Genomic DNA, 9918 nt, shown 5'->3' on the forward strand with positions numbered 1-9918 from the left:
GGATGAATGATTCAATTCTTACTTATAAGACACGTGTTGCCACCTACTGGTGTAACAATGTAACTTGCAGAAAGAGTCACTGAAAAAAATCCCAGATGGACTGAATATCAGCCAATCAAAATTGGACAGACCGACAGACAGATAGATAGATAGACAGACAGATACAAACCCGATTCCAAAAAAGTTGGGACACTGTACAAATTGTGAATAAAAAAGGAATGCAATCATTTACAAATCTCATAAACTTATATTTTATTCACAATAGGATATAGATAACATATCAAATGTTGAAAGTGAGACATTTTGAAATGTCATGCCAAATATTGGCTCATTTTGGATTTCATGAGAGCTACACATTCCAAAAAAGGTGGGACAGGTAGCAATAAGAGGCCGGAAAAGTTAAATGTACATATAAGGAACAGCTGGAGGACCAATTTGGAACATATTAGGTCAATTGGCAACATGATTGGGTATAAAAAGAGCCTCTCAGAGTGGCAGTGTCTCTCAGAAGTCAAGATGGGCAGAGGATCACCAATTCCCCCAATGCTGCGGCGAAAAATAGTGGAGCAATATCAGAAAGGAGTTTCTCAGAGAAAAATTGCAAAGAGTTTGAAGTTATCATCATCTACAGTGCATAATATCATCCAAAGATTCAGAGAATCTGGAACAATCTCTGTGCGTAACGATCAAGGCCGGAAAACCATACTGGACGCCCGTGATCTTCGGGCCCTTAGACGGCACTGCATCACATACAGGAATGCTACTGTAATGGAAATCACAACATGGGCTCAGGAATACTTCCAGAAAACATTGTCGGTGAACACAATCCACCGTGCCATTCGCTGTTGCCGGCTAAAACTCTATAGGTCAAAAAAGAAGCCATATCTAAACATGATCCAGAAGCGCAGGCGTTTTCTCTGGGCCAAGGCTCATTTAAAATGGACTGTGGCAAAGTGGAAAACTGTTCTGTGGTCAGACGAATCAAAATTTGAAGTTCTTTTTGGAAAACTGGGACGCCATGTCATCCGGACTAAAGAGGACAAGGACAACCCAAGTTGTTATCAGCGCTCAGTTCAGAAGCCTGCATCTCTGATGGTATGGGGTTGCATGAGTGCGTGTGGCATGGGCAGCTTACACATCTGGAAAGGCACCGTCAATGCTGAAAGGTACATCCAAGTTCTAGAACAACATATGCTCCCATCCAGACGTCGTCTCTTTCAGGGAAGACCTTGCATTTTCCAACATGACAATGCCAGACCACATACTGCATCAATTACAACATCATGGCTGCGTAGAAGAAGGATCCGGGTACTGAAATGGCCAGCCTGCAGTCCAGATCTTTCACCCATAGAAAACATTTGGCGCATCATAAAGAGGAAGATAAAGAGGAAGACCTAAGACAGTTGAGCATCTTGAAGCATGTATTAGACAAGAATGGGACAACATTCCTATTCCTAAACTTGAGCAACTTGTCTCCTCAGTCCCCAGACGTTTGCAGACTGTTATGAAAAGAAGAGGGGATGCCACACAGTGGTAAACATGGCCTTGTCCCAACTTTTTTGAGATGTGTTGATGCCAAATCAACTTATTTTTCCCTTAAAGTGATACATTTTCTCAGTTTAAACATTTGATATGTCATCTATGTTGTATTCTGAATAAAATATTGAAATTTGAAACTTCCACATCATTGCATTCTGTTTTTATTCACAATTTGTACAGTGTCCCAACTTTTTTTGGAATCGGGTTTGTAGATAGATAGATAGATAGATAGATAGATAGATAGAGTGAAGAAATGAAAGAATAAATCATGTCATTCAGTAACAGGTTTCAGACACTCAGGTTTTCCATCACTTACACAATAGTGTGTGAAATCCAGGGAAACTTCCTGGACGCGTTTGTGGAAAACGAGGGTCTGGAATCTCTGGAGCTGAATGATGTCTTTGTCTGGCCTGAACCGCTGCTCGTATCACACACTCACACAAGCACGAGTAAATAAAACTAGACACCTCGGATGGCAAAAGGCTTTATCTGTGACGACTTGATGATTTTGATTTGAGTTAGACGAGTGTGTGAACCAGACTCAGGGTAACTGCAGATGGAAAGACATGATCTCAGGACGCTTAACTAAACACATTAACATAATCATTTAACCGCTGTTAGGGATCCAGAGGTCGAGTGATCTGGAATCAGCCGGAGCGAGACGCTCAACAGTTATGAGTGACATATCAAACTGGCCCCGGATCTGCGCGCTCAGGGCCGACGCGACTACAAACACAGCTCATCTTCCCAAGAGCCCACAGCTGGCAGTGAGCGAACAGATGCTGGTGTAATTATGGGGTGTAATGACACCCGGCAAAACACACACACACACACAGTTGCATTTGGGATGCTTAGCAGATGCTGTAACACTGAGCGGAGTGTGTAGGCCGGGACTGTTTAACGCTGGAATAAACATCAGGGTGAGAGAGAGGAGAGAGAAGTAGGCCAGAGAATGAGGTAGATGTTCTGCGTTCAATACAAGTCTGTCGGGAGATTCCCCTGCTGAAAAGAAAAACCCAACTTAAACCGGTCTAAAGAACCATTCAGAAACATTTCATTCTAAAAGTTGTAACTTCTTCCTGAGTCTCTCCATCAGTGTCGACTCCGGTTTGAACAATGTAAGGCTGAACACTGTCGTCATTTTGGCTGCGTGAGATTCTCCAGCTTTGTTGTTGTTGAGCTGTTAAAGCTCCGCCCTCTTCTGGAAAGTGGAGCTCATTTGCATTTAAAGGGACACACACAAAAACGGCGTGTTTTTGCTCACACCCAAATAGGGGCAAATTTGACAAGCTATAATAAATGATCTGTGGGGGATTTTGAACTGAAACTTCACACACACATTCTGGAGACACCAGAGTCTTATATTACATCTTGTGAAAGAGACATTATTGGTCCACTTTAAAAACACAGATTCTATATTCCTCAAGATGAAAATAACCAAATAATAATATGTTCTTCAGTACTCGATGTTTTTCAGCTGCTGGCACATAATAAATGACTTTGATCTTTGTTAGGAAAAAAATCTCACTGCTCTTTGTGAAAAACAAACTTTTTGTCTGTAGGTGGACGAATGTCTGTGCCAGCTGTGAATCATCCACAGGAATTCCTGATCCTTGTACTGAACGAACACTCATGCTGCGGTGATTACAGGCCTTTAATGCTGCTTCAATCTGGTCTGCTTCAGAAGAGCCAATTTCAGTTAGGAGAAGATCCCTTAAAGGATTAGTTCAGTTCAGAATTAAAATGTCATGATAATTTACTCACCCTCATGTCATCCAAGATGTTCATGTCTTTCTTTCTTCAGTGGAAAAGAAATGAAGATTTTTGAGGAAAACATTCCAGGATTTTTCTCCATATAGTGGACTTCAATGGGCACCAAAAGGTTGAAGGTCCAAATTACAGTTGCAGCTTCAAAGAGCTCTACATGATCCCAGATGAGGAATACGAGTCTTATCTAGAGAAACCATCGCTCATTTTCTAAAAAAAATGAAAATATTTACTTTTTAACCACAAATGCTCATCTTGCACTGCTCTGTGATGCGCCACGCATTACGTAATCATGTTGGAAAGATCACGCGTGACGTAGGCGGAAGTACCGATCCAGTGTCTACAAAGCTAATGTGCAAAGACTAAGTCAAACGACCTTTACAAAAAAAGGTAAAATGTTGGGACGATTTTGAATGTTGGGCGATTTTGAATGTTGGGTGATGGTACTTCCACCTACATCATATGTGGCGCATCGCAGAGCAGTGCAAGATGAGCATTTGTAGTTAAAAAGTATATTATTTTTAGAAAATGAGCGATGGTTTCTCTAGATAAGACTCTTATTCCTCGTCTGGGATCATGTAGAGCTCTTTGAAGCTGCACTGAAACTGACATTTGGACCTTCAACCCGTTGAACCCCAGTGAAGTCCACAATATGGAGAAAAATCCTGGAATGTTTTCATCAAAAACCTTCATTTCTTTTCCACTGAAGAAAGAAAGACATGAACATCTTGGATGACATGAGGGTGAGTAAATCATCAGGAAATTTTCACTCAGAAGTGAACTAATCCTTTAAACCAGTGTATATTTATCAGAAACACACATGGATTGATGATGAAATGTCAGTATGTTGAGATGTCCAGCACACGTATGTGAACAGACCTGAGAGAGTGTTTTCAGCTCAAGAGCCTCTGGGCCGAGAACAGATAACCTTGGACAAAAAACATGAATATTGAGAGAAAGTCTCATGAATAAATAATCGTGTGCGCCACATAACAGCTGGAGGAGAGAGAAAAGAGAAGCACAGAAGCAGGGAAAGATGAGTAGAAGGGAGAAACAGGGTGGTTTTGTGTTTTCTTTCTTCACATTAAGATCTTGGTTTGGTCAGACGCACCAGCGAACCGCATCCGCTTCCACTTAGAGAGGTGGTCTGGGATCATGTAAACGCTTGAGCTCTGCAACTGGTATGAAAGCAGTCTGTCCGAACTCATGAAAGTGAATTGTTATGGATGACGCATAATTTACATCTTTTGCTCATGAATATATAATGGCTGTAAGAGGAAGATACAGCTTACAGAAGAAGAAAAAAGGTATAAAACATAATTTGCAACCAATTTTACTTCCGTAATCGTATTTTCTATAGTGAAGTGGGCTACTTAACAATTTAACAAAAAAAAAAGAAAACGAAAACGAAATATATATATATATATATATATATATATATATATATATATAGAATGAGACTTTTTATCTGTGAGGAACTGATGGAAAGTTGTAAGTAGGCATTTAAATGAATGATAATGCAAGATTTTTAATCTTAAATAATAAAATAAAAAAAAATCAGATTTAATAAAATTAATCTAAAAAATAAATAATAAAAAATAAAAAAAATAAAATAAATAAATAAAATTAAAATAAAATATTAAAATATAAATAAATAAATTAATTAATTAAAATAAATAACTGATGAAGCATTTATAGTAGGACGTGGAATATGTATTACGAATGTCAATTTTGATAAATAAATAATTAATAAATAATTAATAAAGATAAATAATTAAAATAAAATAAATTATTTAAAATAAATAAATTAATAAAAATTAAAATAATTAAAATATAAATAAATAAATAAATAAATAAGTGATGAATCATTCATCGTAAGACTAGGAATATGGATTACGAAAGTAAATAGTCAATTTTGGATAAATAAATAAAAAATTTAAATAAATTTATAAATAAATAATTAAAATAAAATAAATTATTTAAAATAAATAAATTAATAAAAATAAATTAATACAATTAAAATGATTAAAATATAATAAATAACTGATGAATCATTCATTGTACGACTAGGAATATATATTACGAAAGTAAATGCTGACTATAAAAAAAAGTTCACATTCATTTTTGTTGTTTTTTAAGATTCATCTTTTGGCCTTTTTCCCTTTATCATGATAGGACAGTAAGCAGACAATAAGAGAAAGAGAGAGAGGGGGGCGGGATCAGGAAAGATCCTCGAACTTGGGACTCGAACTCGGGTCGCCCGAAGCGCAATGGCGCTATATGTCGGTGCTGCCCACGAGGCTATCGGAACCGACTGTCAGATGTTTTTCAGACAAGTTGAAAGCCTGGTTCATCGTTGCATCATGTAAGCGTTAGCTAAACCGAGTGAACTGTGTAACCCTGTAACACCCGTCTGGTTTTCCTCATGTTTCTGTAGAAAACATCTCTCCTGCAGATCCAAGCGAGCGCTACCAAGCAGAGTATCATGTTCATGTTCCCAGAGGCCTTTACCCAGCTGACCTTGACTTCCTGCCACTCCTGCAATCCGAGCGTGTTTTAACATGCGACAAACACAGGTTCAGGGACAGAAACACACCAGACAGGTGGAAGAGGACGCGCTTTTTCATCGTGCAGTGAAGATGAAGTGATGAGAACAAACACGATCCTATGACTTCTGTGAGCGTTTGAAACTGGAGCGTCTCTGGAATCCCAATCCAAAGGTTGAAGCGGTCACATCCAATATACAGTCAAGTAAAATAAAATAAAATGGATGAAAAATGGATGGATGAAAAATAAAACCCATGGCTCTATAGGACAAGCAGTTTGGAAAATAAAATAAAATAAAATAAAATAAAATCCATGGCTCTATAGGACAAGCAGTTTGGAAAATAAAATAAAATAAAATAAAATAAAATAAAATCCATGGCTCTATAGGACAAGCAGTTTGGAAAATAAAATAAAATAAAATAAAATAAAATAAAATAAAATAAAATAAAATAAAATAAAATAAAATAAAATAAAATCCATGGCTCTATAGGACAAGCAGTTTGGAAAATAAATAAAATAAATAAAATAAAATAAAATAAAATAAAATAAAATAAATAAAATAAAATAAAATCCATGGCTCTATAGGACAAGCAGTTTGGAAAATAAAATAAAATAAAATAAAATAAAATAAAATAAAATAAAATAAAATAAAATCCATGGCTCTATAGGACAAGCAGTTTGGAAAATAAAATAAAATAAAATAAAATAAAATAAAATAAAATAAAATAAAATAAAATAAAATAAAATAAGATAAAATAAAATACATGACTCTATAGGACAAGCAGTTTGGAAAATAAAATAAAATAAAATAAAATAAAATAAAATAAAATAAAATAAAATAAAATAAAATAAAATACTCTATAGGACAAGCAGTTTGGAAAATAAAATAAAATAAAATAAAATAAAATAAAATAAAATAAAATAAAATAAAATAAAATAAAATAAAAATAACCAACAACCCTACATAGGAAAAGTGGTTTGGATGAAAAATAAAATAAAATAAAATAATAAAATAAAACAAAATAAAATAAAATAAAATAAAATAAAATAAAATCAAATCCATGGCTCTATAGGACAAGCAGCTTGGAAAAAAAGAAAATAAAAAAAAAAATAAAATAAAATAAAATAAAATAAAATAAAATAAAATAAAATAAAATAAAATAAAAAAAAAAATAAAAAAAATAACCAATAACCCTACATAGAAACAGTGGTTTGGATGAAAAATAAAATAAAATAAAATAAAATAAAATAAAATAAAATAAAATAAAATAAAATAAAATAAAATAAAATAAAATAACCCTACATAGGAAAGTGATGGATGAAAAAAGTAAAATAAATAAATAAATAAAAATAACCAGCAACTCTAGGAAAAGTGGATGGATGGATGAAAAAAAAAGAATAAATAAATAAAATCCATGACCTTATAGGGCAATCAGTTTGGAAAACAGTTTTTCAAACAAAAATTGTATTTTAATGTTTTGCATATTCACAAATAAATATACTTGCATTTAACTTATGATAATATTAATATTTATATTTATCGTGTGTGTGTGTGTAATTTAATCACATAAAATTAATGTTAATATTTTAATCTGATCATTTTTTGGAATCCTTAAAGGTACAACGCTAGTCTTTTGTGAGACTTGACTGTATCTTTAAGGATTACAGACTTGAAAATCCGATTTTTATTAAATTATCAGTTAAACTTTTGGCAATCAAATGTCTTAAGATGGACAAAAATTCAAGTTAAAAACATTAAAATTTGAGGCTGATATTCCATGCATAGCCTACAGACAACCTGCATATTTTGCACACTACAGACACTGCATACTTCAAGAACATCACATGCAGTATGGCAGCATGATATTCCTCCACAAGCCCTTGGATGGATGGTGTGAACCCCCACCCTAAAACACTGAGACGCTCACATACAGTACCTCCTCACAGCTGCGGCGAGATGAAGACTTCCAGCAGAGACGACCCGCTGACACAATCACTCACAATGACATTTACACAGGTAGAAAACGTTCTTCCTCCACGGGGCGGCAGCACACCTGGGAACCAAACGCAGAGTCTTAATTGAAAAGGTGTCGATTATCATCTCTAAAGCAGACGTTGATTCAATTACAGCTGGCTTTGACGAGTCATTACTGATCACTGTAAAACTCTCGGATGAGGATCATGTGAAACACAGTAGTAAGAACATCATTTTTTGCAGTGTGTTCGATACAGAACTACTCTATTGAGTTATTTTACTCTGTATATGTGTGTGTTTTACACTGATACAGATTTCTATGTGATGATGTTGTTTATATTTGCTGCAGGAACACTGGCAGGACTGAGCGGAGCTCGAGGGATCGAGGGAAATGGAAGTTTGGCATAATAAAAGTGTTTTTTCCACAACACGCCTCATAAGGCTCATTAAAGTCGTTTGTTTCCCCAGAACAGTGAAAACACTTCCAGCGCTTGTGCTTTCAGACGGCATGAGCAGATCGAAGCACGTGCACGTCTGTGAAAGCTTGAGTACAGACTTCATCCTTAATGTGCAATTCTAGGAAATTAACCAGGGCTTGACATGAGCTTTGTTGCTCACCTGACACAGTGGCTAGTGGTTTCCAAAGTCAATCAGCATTTTCACTGACCACAATTTTGACACTGATACCATGCCATATAGATATTTATAATATTATCTCATAATTTATCAGCAGTTTATTAGGCTGCTGTCACTTTAAGAGCTGATGCACGGATCCATTATACTGTTACACATTGCGTTTTCTTTCTCAACTGTTTATGTTCACTTAAAACTGACTGAATACGTGAATACACACCAAAATTTAAATTAAATTTTAAAAGATACATTTTAATTTTCCAAGGATCAGCATCCTGAACCGTTAGGCCCAGGCTCAAGTGTCTTATATCATTGGGATCCTTGGCTCAAGACGGACAAGATGCATTGTCTCGGATTCGCTCGTCACCCTGGAGAAATTTTCGGGTATTTTGTTTTTTTTGAAAAACCTACTTTTTTGCGAACTAGTCCTAGGTTTTTGACCCGATCGGAACCAAACCGGCGCAGAAATGCTCTCTGGAGTCTGAATATCAATAATTATCAAAGCCGATAAATCCTTAACGAAAACTCAGAACTTCATGAAATTAAGTGAGCACATGCAGCATGTGACTCTAAAGAAGTGTGCCAACTTTTATGGAGATCGGACCATAGGTGGTGCTATAACTGTTAAAAATGTATTTTTTAATGGTTTTGGCTATAATGGCTTCATATTGTGGTTGGACTTATTTTCATGAATCCAACGATACTAGACTTGTCAGGTTTCGCTTTATGGTTTGTGCTACGTTGTGATTTAGCGCTTAAAAAACTTTTGTGAATATCTTTCGAAACCGTTAGTCCGATCGAGACGAAACCACAGTAGGAAACACGAAACCTAAGTTGGTTTACTATATGTTAAAGCCCAAATGTCAAAATTTTGATAGGAAGTGGCAAAAAATCCAATCAAAGTCTCTTTTTTATGCTCTCATTTATATGAGTGTTTATAAGTTCAAAACGAAATTAGATATTTTCACCAAAATTAATGGACAAACTCTGAGGACACCCAATAAAAAAATGGTGGAGATCGGGCAATAGGTGGCGCTATAACTGTCAAAAAACCTTTAAAAAAAACATGCTTTTCCTTACTGAATCACCTGCGTTGGCTGTAAATGGTCTTTTCCATAAAAAATATAAATATAACACCTTTTTATGCATGTGCTTAAAGGCCTTAAAGTGCTTGAACCCCGATGATTGCTGCTCGCAGCTATATTTTTGTGTGTATTTGACTGTTTAAGCATAATAAGCAGTGAAAAATAACTCAATTTAGGTGGCTTTATGTGGGTGTGAGCACAAAATCTGTGGGAATGAATGAAATTATGCGCAATAAGCGCAATCCCATGCTGAAATTTCAATTATTTGTAACTGATTTCACACATAATGTTGACTTAAAAAATGTAGAGTATTTGCTGTATGTTCGGAGAACAGCAATGTTAGTTCTAATTCATTTTGTTTCGTTCTCTGCT

This window comes from Megalobrama amblycephala, linkage group LG15 (genome assembly GCF_018812025.1).
Source record: "Megalobrama amblycephala isolate DHTTF-2021 linkage group LG15, ASM1881202v1, whole genome shotgun sequence".
Lineage (NCBI taxonomy): Eukaryota > Metazoa > Chordata > Actinopteri > Cypriniformes > Xenocyprididae > Megalobrama > Megalobrama amblycephala.